This window comes from Phalacrocorax carbo, chromosome 1 (assembly GCF_963921805.1).
Source record: "Phalacrocorax carbo chromosome 1, bPhaCar2.1, whole genome shotgun sequence".
Lineage (NCBI taxonomy): Eukaryota > Metazoa > Chordata > Aves > Suliformes > Phalacrocoracidae > Phalacrocorax > Phalacrocorax carbo.
In genome coordinates, this window is record NC_087513.1 from 93,134,373 (window position 1) to 93,158,166 (window position 23,794).

The 23,794-nt window shown below is 41.2% G+C and overlaps 1 long non-coding RNA gene across 1 annotated transcript; it reads left to right on the forward strand.

The window, feature by feature from the left end:
- Nucleotides 1-31: 31 nt before the first annotated feature.
- LOC135315966 (uncharacterized) lies at nt 32-9,189 on the forward strand. Its single transcript, XR_010375456.1, has 2 exons — nt 32-133; nt 8,132-9,189. It is a non-coding gene; the product is annotated as an uncharacterized LOC135315966 (long non-coding RNA).
- The last annotated feature ends 14,605 nt before the right edge of the window (nt 9,190-23,794 follow it).

Sequence of the window (23,794 nt, forward strand, 5' to 3'; positions counted from 1 at the left end):
ATGTTGACTTTGACACATTTTCCTTCTTTCTTTTCCTGATCTCTGTCCCACATGACTGCTTTTCCAGGATCTGCAGAGGAGTGTCTGACTTTCTCATCCCTTCTAGGCAACACTCTGGTTGCTTCTGCAAGAGGTAGAAACGCCAATGATTTATTTAGTAATACATTTGAATTTTGTCACTCTATTTGTATTCTCTTCCTCATGCTTTACTGAAGAGCTTTCCTTAAGATGAGCTTGAGATTTAATTTAGAAATTCCAGTTGTACCGTGCCAAAATACTCATCCTACAGGATATCAAGGGATATATGTCCCTTTATTGGCTATTCTTTTAAAATAAAAGGAGTCTGAGCTTAAGTCTCTGGAGTTTTTTCAGTGTTTACCCCATTTGGGTCTGTGGGTGCTATAATGATGCAAACAAAAAATAATGTAGTTGCATAGAGCTGCTAACAGTATTTTACTGCCATGCTGTTTAGCACCAATGCCAAAAAGTCTTCATGGATGGTGCTGTACTTTGCTGGTGCCTTCCATTCAACAAGTGTCCTAACTCAGGCACAAACATCACAGGCTCAGTCTCTTATTTTCTGTCAAGAATAGGGTGGCTGAAAAACACTTCTCTGCTTTGTATCAGAAAGTTGTTCTTTTCTGCGGTGGCAGGAAGGGGTGGAGAGGAGGAAGAGTTGACTTCAGGACTGCTTTCATTTTTATCTATCTTGCCTTCTTTTGGTCAGGGGCATATTTATATCTGCCATCTGGAACTTGCCTGCAGCTGTGTGTCTTTGCAAAGGAGATTGACTTTTTAGGGTGTTTAAAAGACCCATATATGCTGTTGTATTTGTACCAGATGTGTTAGAAGCCACATCCCGTATCACATATGCAATTGCAGCCATCAGCAGAAAATAGGATGCATTTTCCACTTGTTATTCAAGTTTGGGTAAATCTAAATGTGAGACAGCATCTGGCTTGTTATCTTGATGGTTTTTTGCAGCTCTGTTTAAATAAAAGGGCTTGAAAGGACACTGAAACTAGAGGTATCAGAGAGTTCAAATACATGGAGAAGCAATGCATGCTCTGCTTCTTTCTTGTGAAAAAGGTGGATATAGGTTCTGGAAAGTTTTGGGGGGCACAAGGCTTGTTAAACCCACCACTGCACGTTTTTCAGAGGAAGCCAGATATGCATATTCAGGGAAATGTCACTGGCAACATTAAAGTTGCTTAAAAGAAATAACAGCACCTGCTTTCTAAACATAAGCTCCTCTTTCTTTTAGTTATAAGTCACTAATTATTTTCATCAAAGGAAACTGAGATACATTTTTCTTGTTAACCGTATACCTAATGATATCTTTTTTCTTCTGTTGAAGATCAACTTGACCTTTTCTTAAAACAATATCACAGGGTAACTAGTTAGAGTGTTAAGAAGAAGTGGCAAAGCAGTAGTGTTCGCAGAGGGAAGAAAATCGAGGCTTCCTACTTGTTACTGTCAAAAATGTATGTGACTAAGTAACAGCCTAGTCAGCTAATCCTATACAGCAGGTTTTTTGCTTTGTGACCTCTGTTTTCAAAACCTTGGATGCTTAACTTAAAGTACATGAAAGCAAGTTACGTATGTTTGAAAAAGCATACCTTTCAAAGACTCTCTGGCAAGACATTTAAACCATCATGTAAACTCCAGTTCTTCAGTTGCCATGTTTTCTGAGCACCTGTGAAGGAGCATCAACTGCAGGCGACAGCCATTTCATATGCCCGTACTGCAAACCACATTATGTTGGCAGCGTAACGCGAGTGATTAAAATGCATAAATAGTTGAGTACATTACATGGGATATCTGAAGCTCAAGTAGACCCACTAAACATACTGAATAATTAGCTTCACTGAAATCAGAAGCAAAATACCCAGCACTTAAACAAGAAATGCTAGCCTCTTTTCAGTGTGCTGTATACAAGGTGAAAAATGAAACAAAATTAAGCCTTGGAACACAATATCAGATTAGGCTTGGAGTCCTAAATGGAAAGAAGAAAGAAAAAGGACACAAACTCAATAACTGATTTCAAAGCCTCCAGTAGGTTCCAGACTCAGCATGGGAAGATTCAGGGAGAGTGGAGCCCAAACCCCTTTTTGCAAATAAGGGGAGAGCCTTACTGAAGGAAGAAAGGGATAACAGAGCTGGTTTGCTTGTGCTAAACTTGTCTTCAACTGAACAGAAGCTCTAGTTGACTTCAGTGGAGTTTTGCCAAAATAGAACTGCGTTAGGCACTGAATAGGATTTCGGGGCTTGAGGTTCATTGATGTGCTTTATAGACCCTTGGGAAATTGTGGTCATCATCTGTCTTCAACTTAAGAAGTGACTCTGTAATGATACTCTCTCCTTCTTACATTGTTGTGCAAATTTGGTAAAAAACCCTCCCCCTCCAGCTTTTCGCATATTGTTGCATTGCTTAGTGCTGGCATGAAATTAAATAGCAAAAGTTTGGGACTCATGCTGCTTTGCTGCTTTTTTTAGTATTTTTTTGTGTTGTTCATGTTTACTGTTGTTTTATTATTTATTTTTATTATGGGGTGCTTTAGTTGAAAAGAAATTGGTCATCTGTATTTTTTTATTACCATGCTTGGGGCATGCCAGTCAAACCATACTAACTGTAGAACACTGAGCAATGGTTAATGAACCCTTTGGAGAATGTAGGTGAATCCTGCTTCATATTCTGATGAGCAGAAGGACAACTACCAACATTTTCAGAATGTTTGCTAATGTTGTGAGTTTCAGTCTCTGGACATTTTGCTATGTGCTGGGCCCTATTAAAATAGCTTAGTTTCCTGCTGTCAGACCATATGCCTTTAAAAAAACAACATTGCCAACCAGAAACACTGGCCGCAGGGTCTTAGGTAGAATTTGTTCACTTTTTGAGCTTCACCTTGAAGGATGCTGGGGACCTGCAGCCCTGTTCTTACTGCTGAGAGTTACTTCCCCTTAGGACTTCTGAAAACTAGCATAGTATGTTTCAAGATGAGTATCCAAAAATGACTGTATGAGTCATTAGGTAGTAAGCACTCTCGGGGCTCAGCCAGTCTTCCTGTTCTGTGATTATGCAGTGTGTAATATTATCGGGGTCTGGATCTAAGTGTCTTATGAGCTATGCAATACACTAGATATTGATAGTAGTCATAACTAAGGTAAACAGTTTGGCTGCTTCTGATCTAATCAGAGCCACATTTCAAATCTTCCAGAGCTGAATGTATAAATCCAGAGTCTCTAGACCTCATCCCTCATTATTTGAGCAGCAGGCTATCCACTACAGTAGTTATTCTGTTCTATACACAGCAGTTCTGCATGAAGTAAACTAAAACCAGTGAGACTGGAAAAAAGATACTTGATGCAGTGTCTGATGTTTTGTTTGCTCAAATGGCATTTATAGCTCTGCAGTGTAGGACTGGAAATGAGGCCTCCTACTTTTGTGTCCTATGCAAACATGCTGGAAGGTACAATACTTTCCACACAATTCTCTGAAAATTATATTGCCTGTTAAGTAAAATTTTACTTGGGCACGGAGATTATCAGCAAAGCATAAGGAGAGAGTAGGAGATGCAATGTTGCCCAAGTCATCCATTCAAGGATGATTCAAAGTCACAAGATTTGTTTAAAATATGTAATAACATGGGGTTCTTCTCTATTTGCTGTCTTGCCCAGGGCTTCAGAGTTTTTCAGCTTGAGATCTTTAACCAGGCTGATGAAAGACTACTTTTATCAAGGGAGTTGAAGGTCATGTGTTGTCATGTGATTGCATGAGTTAGCCTTTGGAAAGAAACACCAGATATCACATTATTTAGCAGCATGGAGTAGCTTTATTGTCCTTTTAAATTGCTCTTCAGCACCAGGGAAAGAGTATTTCTAGTAATTCTTTCAAAGAATATGAATAAACCCTCTTGTTGCTGTATTATCAAGAAATGATAGTAAGTCGTCTTTATAGCCATAGGGAGATCACATTTTGCAGCATGTGGGGGTAAAACACTTCTTAGAATAGCATGCTTGTGTGCGAATGAATGCTTTGTCAATGGAATGCCCACATTTCCTTGTGGGGGCTACATGTGTATCAAAGCAGGGCTTGCAAAATACCAGCCATGATTCAGGCACTCTCATGACACCAGAAGAATAAAAGTGAATGTTCCTGAGAATTGTAAAGAACTACAGTGTGTAACCATCCTCTTTTTAATCTGATCTTGATGGCTTATCCTCTGTGAGCAGCAACATTCATGACATTAAAAATGGGGTCTGAGTGAATTGATTCCAGACTTCTATGGTGGCCTCAGTGTAGCCTAAAAGCCACACATTTCTAAACAGCGAAACGCACAACCTCTGTCAGCCTCTCCTCTCCACTGGACCTTGCAGAGGTAACTGGCAGTTGGCACATGTGGACGTCACAGCAGGTCTACAGCCTGTCATGCCAGTGGCTACATACTCAACAGCACTGAGTTCAAGGTTGGGACTTGAAGGCATGTGAGCCTAATGTAGGGAAGGAGTATCATGACTGTATCTACACTTTATTTCCATTCCCCAGTGTGCAGGTAAAACCAAATCATATGACATTAGATTAATTAGACTAATACACTTTAACTTATGTCTCCTTACTGAACTGAAATTTTTGTGCCCATATGATCTATCCCTTCTTATTGTTGCCCAAAAGATAAAAGATACATTTATACATTGGAAAGTGGCATGTGATGAACTTATGTTGGTACTCAGCTAAAATAACAGTGAAGACAGAGCGATTCCAGGTAGAATTTGGGGTAAGCCTCTTTTGTTCAACTATGGTCTTGCCTATAAACTTTAACTACTGCAGCCAGCCCAAGTGACACTGGCCTGATGGCTGTCTTACCTTCAGTTAAGATCTGCCTTGGGTTTGGGTGTGGGGGTTTGGTGTTTGTTTTGTTTAGTTTGTTTTTTTTTTTTTCTTTGACAGGTATGTTAAAGGGTCTAAATTGCTTTAATTCCTTTTGGACAAAAGGAAATAAATAGTAATTAGCAGCTAACAAGATAGAGAAGGCTACAATTTTATGGAAGGGGACACTTGAAATCAGGCTGACATAACTTTCTTGAGGTCCCATCAGAGCCCCTGGCAAAGCAGGGATTACAATGTAAGATCTCCTGGCCACTTTTCAGTTTATTCGTGCCTATGTATTTGTATAGGTCAGGAAAAAATGTGTGTGAGGGAGAGAGAGAGGAGGCTGGTTTATTCTTGAGCCTGTGTGACTATTTCACAACCAGTCTGTGGCTGTCTGCAAGTCTTCAGGTACGTAGGGCTCAGTTCTCCCTTTTGGTAAGCAGAATTCAGGTCCAAGTGTGGGGATGTACACACTCCTAGACATATCGTAATCTTGGACCGTTTGTTGATACATAATGCTAGATCACGCAAGCAATCTGAAGTGACATAGGGACCTTCCTGACTGCTGAGCCCATGTGGTGTAATCTGTCCCCTGCAATGGGAAGAGTAAACAACAGGTAGCCATTTTATTTCTAATGCCAGTAGAAAACAGCCTGTATCCCAGCTAAGTTTTTCACAAGCGAAAAGTTATTTGCTTAGGTGTACAAATCGGACTGGCAGTTCTGGCCCCAGCAATTGTTTTGGTGATGTGTTTATTATTCTCCTAGCCATTCAAGGAGGAAGTACTATTATCAGAGAAATTCTGGAGTATCTTGTGGTTTTTTTTCTCTTATTTCAGTCTTATTTTTCTAATACATCTTCATTTCACACACAATTTCCTCCCCTTTATAGTCTTTTTCCTCCTTTCCTGTATCACTTCCCATCTTTTTCCTCTAGCTCGCCTCATTTCACTCTGTTCTTTTTTCTACTCTCTACCAGATCGGTTTTCTCACTAGTGTCCACTAACCCTAGTATGTTGGTACATACTGCATTTATGTGATCATAGCATAATATATGGCAATATGTGAAACAATATGGTTTGATAGAGGAAATGTGTAGAACAATACATTTATCTTTGTTGCATGTGTGTTTATTATAATACTGTGAGGTCTCAAGCAAAAAACTACTTTAACCCAGACATGTTGGATTCTTCTAGTTATCCTTCTTCTAGCTCTGCCGTTATTCAGTTTTTATTGACTCAGACAGGCTGGAAAGTGCCTAGATCTGAAGGGAACATCACTAAATATTTTCACCAGCAGTCTGGCTGACATAGTACCAAGGTGCGTAACCACGATTAATGAAATCATACAAAAGCAGGTTTCCCAAGAAGTGTTAGAAGGCATAAAGACTGTTATACTTAAAGCCTACCTTTGTTCATTTTACCTTGTTGTGATCTTTTCCAGGTGGTCACCACATGCACTATAATTAGAAAAGTCTTCTGAGTAGATGAAGATAATTGTTTTATCTGCGTTTTCCAGGAAAAATCCTATGTCACTGTCTCCCTTAAATTTTGTAGGGTTGAAAAACCGAGAGGAAGATGATCAAGACGGTTGCATCAGTTTGACTCAATCAATTTACTTTAATCAGTGAAGGTACCTTTTGTGAGCTCTTCCTAAGTCATAAACAACTGAAGCTGATTCATCTATTATCTGTTGTTAATTCAGTTTCAGATTGTCAGTCTACATAGGTAGCTACTTCAGCTACATTAGTGCAACCAAGTGAGTGGGTAGACCCAAATCTTGGCCAGCTGTCCTCTTCCATTGAGCATGAGGATCATCGTTGAGATTCTGAAGGTGAAGAAATGAGCATCTGTTGTAAAGAATTCATCCTTTCCCATTCAGGCCATGAGGAAAGTTACAGTGATCAAAATGGAAAGAATGCTAGAAAAATAATAATGGATTGGAATAATTATGCAAAGACAGATCTCCTTCTCAGTCATTGGCTTTGGGAACAGCTTACTGTCTAAAGGGAAGTTTTACAGTTTTTGCAGTAGCAATGCCTTATTTGGTACTTTTTATAAGACTTAAATGTTACCGTTAGAGGTGATGTGTTTGTGCCACTGATTCAGGAGCTGGGAATCTTCCTGACTTATTCAGTGTCTACTGTAGAATGTCTAATGTTATAATGAAATATTTCATAATGGCAAAGTATCTTTGGGAATATTGTGTGCATAAAATGACTTATAGGTACTTGTGTTTCATTGATTGGGAATGTTCTGGGCAGTATTATAGGATGCTGCAGGAATAACACCTGTAGCTGGAAGTAACCTTGTGGAAAATTCCCTTGACTGCTAACTTTAATGAAACTTTGTGAGGAACAATGAGAAATATAACAGCAAAATAATAATAACTTTTAAAAATCCCACCAAATAAGAAAGATACAGCTATAGAGGATTTTCTTATGTGATACTTAACCATATTTCTCAAAGTTGCATGTGATAATTATGTTTGAACACTAAAAGCCTTATTTTCATGCTGCCCTCTATTTGCACTTTAACTCTGAAAAGGGCATTTACCTCCACAGTTTTAAAACAAAGCCTACAAAGCAGAGGAAAGAGATGCTTATGAAATCAATAGGAAACTTCATATGGTAAGAAAATGTCATGGTTTAGCCCCAGCCAGCAACCGAGCACCACATATCCAATCACTCACTCCCCCTCAGTGGGATGGAGGACAGAATCAGAAAAGTAAGAGTGAGAAAACTCGTGGGTTGAGATAATGACAGTTTAACAGGGAAAGCACAAACTGCGCACACAAGCAAAGCAACACAAGGAATTCATTCCCTAATACCCATGGGCAGGCAGGTGTTCAGCCATCTCCAGGAAAGCAGGGCTCCATTAAGCATAATGGTTACTTGGGAAGACAAATGCCACCACTCCAAATGTGTCCCCCCCTTCCTTCCTTCCCCCACCTTTATATGCTGAGCATGATGCCATATGGTAGGGAATATCCCTTTGGCCAGTTTGGGTCAGCTGTCCTGGCTGTGTCCCCTCCCAGCTTCTTGTGCACCTGGCAGAGCATGGGAAGCTGAAAAAGTCCTTGACTAGTGTAAGCACTGCTTAGCGACAACTAAAACATCTCCACACTATCAACAGTGTGTTTAGCACAAATTCAAAACAAAGCCCCATACTAGCTACTATGAAGAAAATTAACTCTATCTCAGCTGAAACAAGGACAGTAAAACAAGAGCATGGTACAATAACATGCTTCTTTTCTCTTTCAGTAAGAAGTGTCTACAGAGGGGTGCAGCAATCCAAGGTTTCTACTCACTGACTCACAGAAGTGCTAGTCCGTACAAGCCTTGCTGGTCGCAAATTTTCAAATACTGTTTCAGTGAAAATCACCTTCCAGGTAAAAGGGAGTTAAATGCATTGCCAATTCTTGAAGCATTAATTTACAAAAGACTGGAAAAACTCCAAATACTTCTTGGCAATGAGGCGTTGTCCTCTTCACTAAGAGGAAGTTGTGGAGGCAGCACTTGTATACTTGTGCATATATGGATCTATCTTACCTCAAGGTGACTATGGTTCTGTCTACCTTAGTAAGTAGCACAGTGCAGTAACAATTGATTTGTGGAGCCGAACAGTGCTGAAGACCCAGTGTCTACACTATATGCTTTTTTTTTTAAGGCGGCTAATTTGGACTGGCTCTAGTCAGGTCCCATAGACTGATTGCCCTTTAGCAGCTGGAGCACCCAACGTGACCTTACCAAGCAGGAAAGGAAAATTTTTCACAGTGAGGACAGTCAACCATTGCAATAATCTCCCCATGGAACTGGTTGACTCCGCCACACCGGACACTGTTAAGATTTGGCTGGCCAGGGTGCTGGGCCATCTTGTCTAGACTGTGCTCTTCCTAGAAAGGTTGGACTAGATGATGCCTGAGGTCCCTTCCAACCTGAGATTCTGTGATTCTGTAAAGCACATCTTCCAATTTTGTTTTGTCCCTGAGAAATTCAATCCATGTGTTCTGAGGCTGTTCTGCAACACGAACCCAAGTGCTGAATGTGGGAAATATTGGGACACTGTCTGAAAAGCACCTTCCTGATTTTAACAGGAATGCTAATTAGGCACCCTCCCTCAACTACACTGAGGTAAAATCATAATGCAGTATTGATGCTTCCTTTTTATTCCAAGGCACATTCATCAAGGTCATCACAGGAGCATTGGGTGGAATTGCTGTTTGTGATTAATGCCAAGGGCTTCGTTGTCTTCTGTTCTGCCATCTTTCAGCCCAGATGAAATGTTCTTTAAAGATGTATTAAAGGCTTTATGCTTTCTACCTTTGTGTCTTCTTTTGTTCCGCTTTGTAAAGCCTAATGCTTAGTGTACTTGAGGCTTTCAGTGGTTTAGACCAGGCTCATATGTTCTACTCCATACAAAAAAAGGCATTTTCAGAATTCTTTATGATATTTTTCTCTTTTGTATCCTCTTTTATATTTCTCATTTGACTTTCAGAGACTGCTAGCAGACACCTTTATGCATGTAACATTGTTCCTAACTATGATGACAGGTTGGATCATTGTCAAGGAAGATGTTGGAGCTATTTATGAAAAACTGCATACTCATTTCCAACTACACTGAGTAGAGGACCAGAAGAAAATGGTTACATTCCACAATTTGTTGACTGATACTGGAAGAATAGCCTTTAGGTGTGGCTGTATTTTCAGTTTCACGTGTGTCTGTATAACAAGTGGAAAACTTGTCTTTAAATTCTGTGCAAGAAGTCTTTTATGAACACTAATCATTAGCGTGAACACTGTTTTGGCTGCCCTGGTGCTACAGCAGTGGTACCTTCCGATGGAGGCATAAATACCATCTTCCAGGACTTTATTTAGTTTATATATAACACAGTTGAAGTGCATAAAGTGCTGACAATTGTTGCAGGAACAGGGAGGTCATGTACATGAATAAGAAAAATTTCTGAAACTCCTAGCTAGTTTTAAAAGCAGTTCAGTTAAACTGTTTTGAAAATAGCTAGAGCTGGAGACACAGTTGCTAAAAATATTGTACTGTAGGTCTGCCACTGACTGTCATTACAAAAGGTGTATCCATCACACCAGTAATGCTATCCCTTTTTAGCCTAAGTAGAGACAAAGCATAAATATGTAATCGATTCAGTACAGGAATAGCAAAGTTCAAGTAAAATACATCTTTTTAAAACGCAACTGATAGTAGTAGAAGAGTTTTCTTGAAAGTTTTTTGTTTTCTTCAAAGATTTTCCAAGATTGGAGCTAAAAGACTCTGGACAAACTGATGCACCAGGCTCAGAACAGAGAGCAGTGGATATAGCACCATACAGGGCTGGCTTTTCAGATCCTGGGAGGACAAATCCTGGGATCAAGGGAGTCTCTTTCCAAGTGGCTGAAGAATTGGACAGAAATTGTGGACATAGGTGGTGAAAGGAGGAGAGAGACAAGCCTTTTGTGCATGTGTTATTCTTTTCATAGGGAGGGAAAAAAGGGGATACTGAAAGATAAGATGTCTGAGGAGAAAAACTGAAGTATGGGAATAGGCATGTTTTAGAGCAGAACAGAAAGGAAGGAGCTTCGTGAGAGGATGTGAAAGAGAACAGGACTACTGAAAGGCCATCCACATGGAAAAGTCACCCAAGACAAGAGGTAGGTTGCAGCTCATGTATGAGTAAATGCAGACACCACAAACTGGGAACAAATCAGTGTCATAGTGAGTATACCTCTTCATTTGTGGAAATGCTGGCCTAGAATATCTTGACTAGACTTCTCTCTTGGTTTTATCTTCACCTGCTAAGAAATTTGTGGCATACCTGCCATACCTTAATCAAGAGACTTGGCTTAAAACTCCAGATGGCCACAATGAAGGGAGGAGGGGGAATAGTGGGTGTATGCTTGTGATTCCTTAAGTATGTGTAGTTGACTTTGTCCCATGATTATGCCTGGTGGTTTTATTACAGAGAGCTACAGCATCATCCGGTAAGTAAGGCAGATCAGGAAGAGCGTAGTGTTGATTGGCCATCTGCTGTGGATGTTACTGGGAGATCCAAGTGCAAACAGAAATACCTGGGTTGTGAAGCTATGTTGGCTAGCTGGTGCACCAAGGCTGCATTAGACACACTCTCTTTCAGTTCCTTGCAGTTCCTCCTTTCCTGAGGAGGGGTGTGGGGGCACTTGTTAAGCAGCACACTAAAAGCCGCTAGTGTTATGGAGATGGTGTTCAAAACTTTATGGACTCTCACCATTGGTTTTAGAAGCCAGCTGGGTTAAGTGGCACAGACCAGACCACTCTGGGTTCCTGAAGGCGTTTTCATTTTTACGAATCATTAGTGCAACTTTACACTCATTGAGTAATTCAGGCAATGAAAACTTGACTGTTTTTGTAGCTACTCTACATTAACAATGTATTCCAGTTACCTCCTTCTCATGGAGTGAACAGGACTTTGAGCGTGACAAATAGTTGTTAGGTCACCCCAGGAGCACATTTCTACAATCGTTTGGCAGTTCTTGAAAATCTGAGTCATGTTTCCTGCTTCAGTTTCACTGGTGATCTCCTTCTTGCTACTTGTCACCTCCCTACCTCAACCTGTACCCACTTCAAATGTTCCTCATGTTATCCCAAGTGACCTATCTCTGTAACTGTTACAGTATCATAAACAGTCAAGGTCCATTTTTGAACAAAACTAAATACTGAGCTTGTCTCCCTTGAATTTGGGTTTTTTTTTTTTTGTTGTTTTTTAGTGATTACATTCATATGAGACAACTAAAACGAATTTTGAACCAAGATGCTGCAAATCCACCTGTGACTTTTCCCTACAAAATTACAGCAGTAATTATAAATGAACAAATTTACAGTATCAAGATTTGCTTGGAGGCAACTGAAGAACAGGACAAACAAACTTATCAAACATATTTCATTAGTCTACAAATGCCCTGTTATTTGTAATAATTAGGTTTGGGTCTTTTGCTTTTTACAAAATAAATTATTGGCAGATTTGATATTGACAATTGACCGTATTGTGTTGAGGGATAAAACATGAAATGCGATAAAACATTAGTCGCAGCTAAGCCTCCAGGCATATAAGGAAACAGCAGAAAACTTGTATTGTAAGTCTGTATAAGTTTTTGGCGTTTGTTTTTTGTTGATTGGTTTAGGTTTTTTTTAACACTGGTATATCATGGCTGGTTTTTTCCAACAGTTGATAATGCACACCCATCGGCCCAAGTATTAGTAAATGCGAGTCTGACCGTCCTGCATAGGTGAAACCTGCAAAGAAGCCTGTATCAATTTTGCCAAAAAAAAATAGCTTGCTGAAAATAAAGCAATTGTGATTGTTCTTAGTTCTTATCAACTAGCTGGGGAAGAAAGGTCCACGGACTGTATACCAATCATTGCTTATTTCTCTTTTTTACATTGGCAATTGCATTTTCTGTTCCTTTTCAGCAGGCATAACTATCAAATGTACTAATTAAATGAGTGCTTGCTTAGTCCAAAGTGGGCCATCACTTTGATGAAGAAAAAAAAAAGGTTGTTTAAAGTTCATAGTGTAGAATTTAAGCACATTCATGGGAGTAGAATTGTTTTAGACCATAGACAAACATTGGGATGGTCAGATCTGCATTCTGTTTGTTTGCTCAGTATTTAAATCAGCTTGGCTGCCTCTCTGTTGCCTCTGAGGACTGTGGATACACTTCATCTTAAATATGCTGATAGATAAAACAATCTGATTCAGGCTCTCTGAGTTCTCATTTATGGTATTCAAGTTTAAGAAATTATTTCCTAGTCAAAGGTATGGGGCAGGTTGTTTGTTTTCCCTCCTGTTGTTTAGGAAAAGCTGGTTTTGTTCATTTTAATCAGCTCAACAGCCAAACATTGCATCTTCAGCATTTTCAGTAAAACCGATCCCCAAAAAAGTGGTAAAGTAGTAGCACTTTTTTTAGTACATTAGCACTTCAGTACAGTGAAACCAGCTGTAGCAGTGGTCATACTAGATATAGTTTTGCAAATCTCCACATACAGTTTTTTCACTGTAGTTTTAATATTGTTTTCCTTTAAATATTTTCTATTCTCATGGCAAAGGTTAGAGCCATTTTTGGAAATGCATATTAGTCTGTTAGAGGCTTTTCCTCTTCAAACTAGCCACTGTAATATCTGCAGACAATTATTAACTACCTCTTGTTCAGACTTGTATTTGCCTGTCTGTCTTTCCAAAACACAATTCTGACACTTCCCAAACCAGAGGCAGGAAAAGAGAACAGTAAATTCACATTGCAGTTGACTTTGAAAATCAGCCATTCTGTTTTCATTCCAAACTGCAGTGAAAGATAATTGCTAAACTCTCCACAGAAGAGCAATCTGAAAAAGGTTGGCTTGCTAATTTCAACAAACTAGGACTGAGGAAGATTAAGAAAGCACAGGCTTCCAATTTCAAAAGCCCCTGGGTTTGCCATAGAAGCTGGGGCTTGTTTGTTCCCTTTCAACCCACATAGTGGGATAGCAGGAGAGGGAGGGGAGCATCTGTGATTCTCTGATTTCTAGACTACTAGGGCGAGGAATCTGAACATCCTAGACAGTCCTTCCTGAGAGGGTGGCCAGGATCTGAAGCGCTCCTGATACTCCCGACTTTGGGGGGCAGGATGTGTGTGCGTGTGTGTGTAGAATCTGCTTAGTAGGCTGTCTGCAGGCCAAGACACCAGAATTGCTCCCCAAAGTCTGTCTGCTGAACTTCTGAGGAGCTCAGTGAGTAAACCAGCAAGAGTTCAAGCAGGATCCCAAGGGAAGAGTGCCTCTTGTCTTTGATTTCAAAAGTATTCCCTGAAAGTTCACTAACAACTGTAATTGCAGAAGAAGAAAAGCAAGAGATCTGCATAACGATGGCTGAACATCCCAGGGAACGTTGCCAAGAGTGACTGGCTGCAGAGTCAGATGCAGCTATTACAAATCATCTTCACAGTACTTCTGCCTCTTGGTGCCTCATGGTGCCATCAGATCTGCACTGGTTTAAAAGAAAACTGATTCCCTTCCTCAGTTTTATAGCTACAGCTTGCCCTGATGATCTTATTCCTAAGCTTTGAAATGCTTTCAGAGTCATCTGACAGTTGTCCACAGAACCTGGAGATCCCAGCAACCTAAGACGGATCTGGACCATGGCACGTCTGAACTGAACTGCAGTGTTGGCTCAAACTCTCTTTTATCAGGCACTTTGGGCAAAGGCAGAAGTTATTGTCCAAAACCAGATAATATTTTTTGAAAAAATTAAATAAACCTGCATAGTATCAAAAAAACCTTTTCAACAATTTTCTGTTTGTTTTTAAGCTACCCTTTTTCTTTCCCTTCGTGTAGCCTAGTCTTCTTCCTCTCTGTTTGCCTACTGGTGAGAAAGATCTGAAAAATCAAGATACATGTCATCGTTTATGTGGCAGCAGTTTGGTGTCTTGGTTCAAGACACAACTGGGCACGTGTTTTGAAGAGGGGAAACAAATCACCTTTTTTGTTCTTAGATAGCAAAGAGTTTCCACTCAAAAGAGTGGCACATTGCAGCATTCAGTTGCATTTATTTTGTGGAAGCTTCTTCACACTGAAAGACAGTTTGATATGTTTTAAGAGAGCACTTGAAAAATATCAGGTAAGCTCTAATATCAAGTGATAGTTCAGTTGGTATGAGAGTTTTAGTAACTGCCCACTTTGCAGGCATTTTAGATGGAAGAAAACATGTTCAGAGAGTAGGCTGTGTTACCTACCACACACGCTGAAACACTGTCTCTTCACAAGCAGACACAGCAGCGGATGAATCCCTTTTGGAAGAACAGCCTCACATTAGAGTAGAAAACTGGAAATGCTGGAAAGAGTAAAGGCAAAGAAGCTCCATCTGGAAAAGGTAAAGTCTTATGAGTCCTCTTCTTTCTGAAAATACTTCTTTTATCTTTGACATGACTTCTGCAGAGACCACCTCTGCTTCTGTTAAGAGATGAAGGGCACATAACTACTGCAACGGTTAGCATCCCATGCTATTTGCCTCTTCTGGAACGGTCACAGGATCCTTCTTTCTGATAAAGTGGACCTTTTGATTTGCAGCATCAATGTTTCAGATTCTGCTCTCAAATTGCTCTATCGTTGTTTCTCTGTTCTCTATTGTAAATCACTGTTCATGATTGCTTGTCAGCAACAGTAGCACGATAGGGCTGGGGTAATTGTCACATTTGTTCCACGTGTTCATGATGCTTAACATTACAAGAACATATCCACCTGTAGGATGTGGACTCTACTGTTGATTGTAGCTCAATCTTTCTGTCACCTAAAGGTAGCTGTTCACTTTATAAAGGATCCTCTGGTTTCTTAATTCAGCTCTAGCTGTATGTTTAAGCAAAACTTACAGGCAATAGTCCATCAAGATTGTCTTTCTTTGCTGTGGGGATACAAGGCCACTTCCTAGCAGCTCCTGCTAAGGACTGTATTGGGTAATCGTTAACAGAGCTATTTCTTTAAGTGGAATTATTTTGAAAAAACTATTATGTATATATATTAGAGTTGATTTGAATAGAGACTTCTGACCATCCCAGATACTGTGTTACCCAAATTGCTTTAGCTCATGGGATAGCTGGCTAAACTGGCAAAGTGAGCCTGTTTGTCCCAGGTAATTTAATTATGTAATTAGCTTTTCCCTCTTCCTACATGCTTGCAGGGTAAGAATTGGCTCTGGTTCAGATATATTTACAAGAAAATGAAAAGGCCTTTTGGAAAACTGAGCTTCCCAATTAATAAAATAGAAAAGAAGAAAAAAAGAGAATCCTCGGGAGAAAAAAAAAAAGAAGAAAATGTTTGTTAAAATGAACAATAGGGTGGATTCTGCTCTTAGCTGTATTAATTTAAATAAAAGTTGTTTCAGTGACATAAAATCTAGATTTATATAAGTATAACTGGAGGGCAACGTCTGGTTCACTGCTTGTGTTGCAGTGACAGCTGGGCTTCATTTCTGCTTGCTGGAGGTAACAGACACTTCCACATGGTCATAGCAAGTTCAATGACCAGCTCAAAAGCATGAGTAACAATGCAAGCATCAGCTGTGCTAGGGAGAGAGTAACATAACTGAAAGTTGCTTCATTCTGGTCATAATTCTGTAAGATAAGGTGTGAGTCTGCAGCTTCTTCTCAGCTAGGTGACTACGAACACTGGCCAGTTACAAAGCACTCTTGTTTGGAGGTATTCTGACTTAGCCTTCTGTGCTTATAAGGGAAGAAGGGGAGAGGTGGAAGAACATAGGGCTTCAAATGATGCCCATTATGTGGGGAGAATCTCACACTGATGAGTTTTCAGCCACTTACATGTACACTTTAATAGTATGTTGAGGCAGATAAATGTGTCTGCTTTCTAAATCTCACTTCCAGCTAAAGAAAACCAAGTAGCAAATCATGATTTCTGTAACAAGGCTGTGAAACCTCAGTGGCATCGTTGTGCTGGAGTCATACGAAATGTATGCTGGTGGGGCTGCTTCCAAGATAGCTCCTAAAATAGGCACCAATGACCTAACCTGACCCTGTGCTCCCCACAGAGCCAGCTGCAAGGGAGGAGAGCTGCTCACTGCACCTCTGTTAGTTGAAGATGACCGTTAATGACAGCAGCGGTCTTGCTTCCGATCCCATTGTTGTGCTTTCCAAACGGGTAGCTCCATGGAGATTGGAATCCAGTTCCAAGCATTCTGGATTCACCTCTTCTGCCAGAAGAGCCCACATTTAGTTAAGGATCAAGGTTAAATATGTCTGCAGTAGCGTATAGCTGGTAGAGAGTAGTTCAAGCCTGTTCCAAGGTCAGCGCAGGGGGAAGGGACTGCCTGAGCTGCCTAAAAGCTGCTGCCAGTGCTTTTAGCCTTTACCCAGTGAGAGCTGACTGAACAGGCAGGACTCCTCTGCTGAGCTAAAGGCTCATTTGAATTATTTGTACAGCACCTTTCGGCTAAGCACCACCAAGAGTCTGGATTGAGGACATCACCCTGTTATTATACACTGTACTACTGTAAAATTTTTGTTTTCATTAATTTCAAGTGGATCACCATAATTTTCCTGCTGATAACACAGATCCAGAGCATGGACAAAAATACCATGGAGGTAAACAGAGGAGGAGAGGCATACTGACTCCCATCAGCCAAGAGTGCAGGTACCTGCTTTAGGCTTATTTATGCCAATCAACGGGAAATGAGCAGGGCTTCTTGCCCTGCCTTGTGCTGCAAGGGGGATGGCCCGAACTGCTTAAGATTATCCTTACAATTTCCTGTAATTTCCAGTCTCACTGCTAATGAGTGCTCACCAGGACTCAAAAGACCACTGGTGTCATCCAAATCAATCCTCCCACTATCATAGGCAACTACATGTAAGGCATGTGGGCATTTTAAGTACCCAGAAGGACAGTTGTCTTGGTTTTTATAGGTGCAAGAATGGAAACGAGCCCCAGGCTCTGTTTCCTGGCTGGCAGGCTTAAGTAGGCTTTATTTCACAAAGTGGGAAAAGGCTAGAGGTATATCTGTGCCTTTTAGGTGAGGGAGTTCCCAAAAAAAGCTGGGTACAAGTGGGTTCCCAAGAAAGAGGTGACATTTTCTCTAGCAAGACAGAAGGCAATGGCTGCCAGACCTGAGGGTGATGTTAATGGGGTGGAGTTCTTTACGGGTGTGGATGTGAAGAGCAGGAAGACAGATTTTAGCACCAGAAGAGCCATAGTACTCAGGGATTTGGAAAGTCTGAGGCGTGGACATGCAACTTTGCGCAGCAAGTTTCTTATTCAAAAATGTCCATAAAAGGTTTCCTTCATACCCCACCAATTTATATTGTGCCAAGAGTCCTTTCCAATGCTTTGCAACGAGCTTGAGGCTGGTAGGAAAAGGCCAAAGAGCCAAAGGATAATGTGCCACAGACAGAGTGGCAGAAGGCAGAGCAAGGGCACCAACAAGTCTCCAGGTTTCTGCTATGGCAAGGAATTCATTAAATTTGTAGCCAGTCTGTACCCCTTTGTACCCCTTTGTTCTCGTGCCAGCATTGTTCAGCTGCTCTCACAAGACAGGCTGTCCATTTTCTGTGCAACCATTCTCTGCATCTTCTCCAGAACTGTTTTCTTCTCGAGTGTGAGAACCCAAATCATAACTGTGTTATAGGGGAAACAAGAGAGTTTTGTACACCTGCATCAGTGCTTCCCTACCTCTAGTAGAGAAATATTATCTTACCTAAGGCATGTTCTCATTTTCTGTCAATGGCTGAAGATGTATTTGTTGTTTACCTCAGTCGTCTCTTGCATGTCCTAGCTCATTTGACTTTTGACAAATCTGGCTTTAATCCTATGCATCTCTATCTCTGCACCATAGCTATCTTTGCTGATGAGGATTGTTTGCTATTTGTGACTCCTAAGAACCTCTCTATAGTGGTTTTTTCCCCACTTATTCAGGCATAAAGTGCTTCCCAAGAAAACTTTTCTCTTGCTTGGAATATATACATGGGATAGTTTTCATACCTTTGATCTAGATGTATTCCAGTCTCCCTCCACATTCAAGTCTTTCAGCCCTTCAGTCCAGGTAAATTCACTAATGAGTTTCCTTAATTTGACACTTCGCCCTTCTGAAGTTGAAAAATATAATTTTCAAAACCTGCTTGTCTTTGTTATTCTGTTCAACGTAAACAGAAACAGTTGCTGAGTATTCAGCCTCATGCTGTCTTCTATGACCGGGTTTCTTTGAGTCTCTTCATTACTCACTGATTTGGGGTTGTCTCTTTTTGTCTAAGTGACTATTGAGAAGAAATCTAGCAGCTATCATACACACAGCTAGCTGGGCCCAAGTTTATTATCAGAAGCATTTGTTTCCCAAACAAATGTACCTGGGAAGTTAAAGTTGGCCATGGCACAATTCCCAGTAGTGTTTCTATAATAACATTGTAGTGACAGACCTCTTCTTGCACCATTATATTTTAGCTGCAGACAAGAAAGGCCAGGCTTCAATGAGGTGTCCAAATCAAAAACAACCAGCCCCCAAAAAACAAAGGCTGTGAGCAGGTGGTCTGGGCTGCTGGGAAGTGGAGCTTCCTGTTCGCATACAATGGGGAATTTGATGATGAGTTAAATGACAGATGGCTTATTTTTTAATAAATTGCAAAGATCACTTGGTGTTGTCCAGATGAAATGCCTAAACACTGAAATAAGAGTATTGTACTAAGATTTCAAATGTCTTGGATATTGGCCTATTGATCATATTCACATGGGTCAGGTCTGGCTCCTATTTGGAACAGGAGCGGAGCAGTAAAAAAGTCCACTCCATGAGCTATTGCTCTCTCAAGCTATGGAGACCAAGCCAGCCTTTTCTGCCATAGGGCTGATCTGCTCAGCTGGACTGCTGTGAAGGAAGGATTCCCTCTCCCATGCCACCAGCCCTATTCTTTGTGGGTGCCTACTGGATTCTTCTGACCTGTTGCAAGTGACCATTTGGCCTGTAGCAATGGTCATTCCCTGGAAGAAGTTATAAGCGGATAAGTCAGTCATGGGAAGAAATGCATTTAAAATTTTCCCAGTTGTTGTACCTACATCCAAGGCTTTGAGTGCAGCTTGAACTCTTAAATGTAAGAAACGTTGAAAGCACTCTTCTCCTCCTTAGCCCATGTCTGTCTCATTGAAATTAGCCTGCTGTCACGTATGACAAGGCTTCTAGCAGCTTCTGTCGACCATTCCTGACTTAAAGTGGCTCACCTAGCCTTCTCGCCTTCCTCCTTCTTGGAGTCTAATCATAGCTATTTGTATCACTTTTATAGCCCTTTTTTGTGTCCTGTCATGCTACATCATGTTTCCAAGCACAGACCAAATCTGAAGAGTATCTGGAGGGAAAACTCTGCACCTGTTCCCAGACTTTTGGCTGCTGCAAACCAGAAAAGGAATCCAGGCCAGTTAACACTGGCCAAAGAAGTGGGCCAAAAGTTTGAAGTTGAAAGGTTATGTATCTGAGAGCTACAGTAGCTGCCTTAGCACTTGTAATAATGACTTGGTTGTACAGGTGAAGCCAGCAGGACAGAGGACAGAAATTGGGGATCTGGAGGCCAGAATGATAGACTGTACAATGGGGAGCTAGAAGGAAAACCAGGAGGTCTTATTTTATAAAACGCACAGAGAAAGAAACTGGGCATGAAGCTGTGCTTAAAATGGCAAAGGCATCTCACATGCTGGCCTCTTCTTGGAAAGGAGAGAGGGAGCAGTGAGTCCTGGCATGGTACTGTAGGAATGACAGAGCTATCATAAAAGGACAGGTGTTTCATCTTCCAAAAGCAGTCTACGTCAGTCAGCCCAGCACATGAGGCTGAGTGGGTAGGGACTCAGAGCCACAGGCTCAAAGACTTCTTGTTCCCTCTGAGCCTGTCTGCATTTGGCACCAAGGCTGTGACCTAGCAGCAGACTGCAAATGAGGGTCTCCCACTACCCCTTGGCTGGTTACTCCCTCCTGTGCACCACTTCACCTCTCTCCTTCTCCCGGTCTTCCCCTGTGCCTGATGCCACAGCCAACACCCTCTGTGAACAACAGTCCACTGTGCGCCCGTGAGCCACAGGGTGGGAAGGTGACTGCCATGTCCCCGTCAGATGGGTGGGAGAGATGGATCTTGAGGGGTTTGTCTCCTGCCAGGGTAGGAAGCATCAGCTCTTGCCCACTTTCCCTGAGGAAACGGCTGCTTTCAGTACCATGAAGCTTCAGTTTGGGTTACCCTTGGGTGCATGTAGAGGTGGAGTCATGCCAGTGTATTGGCAACAAGGAAGAATGGAGGGGACAAGTGGGAAACTTGAGTTCCACATGACAGTATAGTTTAATGGAAATAAGGGAACAAGTGGAAGGGGACAATCTGTGGTTTAATGTTGTTCTTGACCTGGTGAAAACGACTGGATGCTCAGGATGCATTTTTCCACAATTTTGCAAACCCTTTCCCCTTCTCCTTCCCTTGTTTTGCTAGCAATGCTCTTCAAGTGGGTATGTTTTGACCTATGTTTTTCCCTGCACATGCCTAGTGAGCACAAGGATGTGTTGGGTAATGTATTTCTTTATGGGTTTACAAATACTTTTATGTATAGATATGTGCCTTGAGGGCTTAATTTTGTTTGGCAAATGGTGCTTACTGAGGTGCTTACCACTTCAGATTGCATTGGATTGGCCGGCAGGGAGGCTGTCTCAGCCCACCTGGGTTACCTCCACGACATTTCTTGCCGTCATATGTTTTGTTTGTTCGTATCCTGTCTCCCAGGTGGTATACAGGAGCACTGCACAGCTTGGGGCAGGAGAAAGCACTCTGCATATTTCCCAGAAAAAGCAGTCCCTAGGGACCATGAGAGCAGTCACAGCCTAATGTACCTCCTTGATTGACCAGGCCTTGAAAAATTGACCTCAGACTAGGTGGGGGTTGTGTGCTGTGAAAACTCATGATGACAAATGCTGTGGGTTCTGATGAGATGACCTACAGCAACTAAGCAGATTCTTTAAAGCTCCTGGGACAGCCTTTAGCAAGTTGTCTCCTGGCAAAGAGCCTCTGGAAGAAATACCATGCGCTCACAAGTCAGTGACTAAAACTACGTGAGGACTGGTGCTTTCTGCAGCTTGAGTGGTCAGTGCAGTGGAGAGCAGTCCTCTAGCATCTGGGGCAGGGGGACTGAGAGAAACTCTAGGAAAGAGAGTTGTGTTGGGACAGGTTTTGGAGCTCAGTAGCAGAGATTGGGGCACGTATGGGACTTGGGGCTTTCTCATGTTGCAATATAAAGAAGATTAGAATCAGACTATGATGGTAGGTAGCAAAGCTAGAAAATGAGCAGAGAAAGGATGTTGTGACAGTCTGTATTTCTATAAATGCGTTCATGTCCTGAAGTAATGCATAAAGGGGGACAGTTTTGTTGCATTTTAATTCTAGGACCAGAGTGTGATAGACTGCATGGTGCGTTGCATACACAGAGCCTGATTAGTCATCTTGCTTATTGGATTGCTGGGGAGGAAATCACTTTCATAATGCTGCAACTTTCCATTCTGTTAATTCCATGTTCTCAACAGTTTCGCTTTTCCCATGTTCAACAGTTTGTTTTTTTTTTTTTCCTCCCATTTCCTGTAATTTTTATCTTTGGTTTTCTCTGGTTTTGCAATCTGGGGCAGAGTCTGGCTGCAACATTTTCTTAGTTTAGTAGTGACTTAGGAGGTACGTAGTTTTTCCTGGAACTTAAATAAGACTCCATTTTATTTTGATTTATTTTAGCTATTGCTTTGCATTTAAAGGTTTCTGTGGTTTTTGTATTTGGTTTAGGGAGACGTTTGTGTTTCAGGAGAGTTGATTTTGAACTGAAATAGAAAAAAAAAATCCATTAACTTTTTGGTCACGTGCATTGTTTTTCCTTGCAGGAGCATTCATTTGACTTCCTGCTAGTCATCCTTTTCCAAAGCATTTTGAAGGCTACTCATTGTTGTCAAATCATTGCTGATACTATTTGTGCGCAATAGAATATATCCCAGAGAAGCGATTCCTTATACTTTCTGCCAAAAAAATTAATTGCTGTTGCAGATTAATTATCAACACCTTGCTTGTACAGATCATTTTGAAAACACCTAGGAACTAAACTTTTTTGCACTCTATTAATTGTTTAAATTGCCATTTAAATCCTTGAATTTGGTTCAATATATTTAGATGACAACAGACACCAGCTTTCATTCTGTTCCTGGTCTTGGACAGTTACAGTGCCAGAAGAAACTGAAGTGAAATTACGTTATTACAAATTAGATCATTACATTATCTGACCAATGTAGTTAGAATTTGGGATTTTGCAGCTTATTCCCAATAGAGAATATATGAATTCAGGTATCTTAGATAAAATTCTTTGTATTTACTACACACGCTGCCTTTAATGCAAGGGAATAAAACTGTGAGCAACAGGTCCTCTGTTTACAGCATCACATCTCCTACGGACTTTGGCTCCAAATGTGAATGCTTAGCTCTTCCTAGGGTTAGATGCCTTGTGCAGGACTCCCAGAAAACAGACAAACATATAACTTACAGCCAGCTGTGAAATCAAATGGCTTCTTCTAAGTCATCACATAGTATCACTGTAGGAACGTTGCGTATGTCTAACTAGCTTCCAAGGCGCATCGGTAAATCAAGTTGGCCTCTGAGCCAGTGGCTCAGTCCTGCCAACAGCACATTGTGTTCTTCACCCCTGTGTTTTTCAGCCTGCCCAAAGGTCCCTGCTAGACCGTTACCGATACCCAGGTTACCCTGTGTGAAATTAGCTCATGCCCATGAACTCATGCACAAAAGATGCAGCTGCAGCACACACATCCTGTCTGGAACAGAGGCAGGAATAGCATCCATTTCCTCAAGGTTTCCTACACTCCCCTGCAGTGAATAGCCCCAGCATCTTGTTCTGCAAAAATCTGGCACATCCTGAGAGTTCATCCTGTATCCTAAACACAGACGAGGCCTTGCAAAATAAAAGAATACTGGACTACATAATTTGAGCCTGCCATAAAAGGTACAAGCAAGGGGATGGAAGTGAAGTCACAAAGCCCACCTTCTGGTATTTCCTAACTTCTGACTCCTTCATTGTGCAGCAAAATGATTTTTTCCAGTTGGTTTTGTGCCTGTACTACTTGGGTGAATTGAAGGGTAGGGACAGAAGAAATGAGAGCTAATAGGAAAAAGATATAGCAGGGTTAAATAAACTAATTTTAGAAGGCAGATCATTTGGCTATATACTTTGAAGCAGCTTGGTTTTGTACAGGCCAGAATGTAAAGGGTGAAGACCTCAGGAACCTTGTGGGAGAAGGGGCAAAATTACGAAGGTATTTTCAGCTCAAGGCAAGACAAATTACAAAGGACTGAACTTTGGTTCCCAGCCCAGAACACGTTGAAAGCCATCTCAGCAGGCTACAGAGTGGG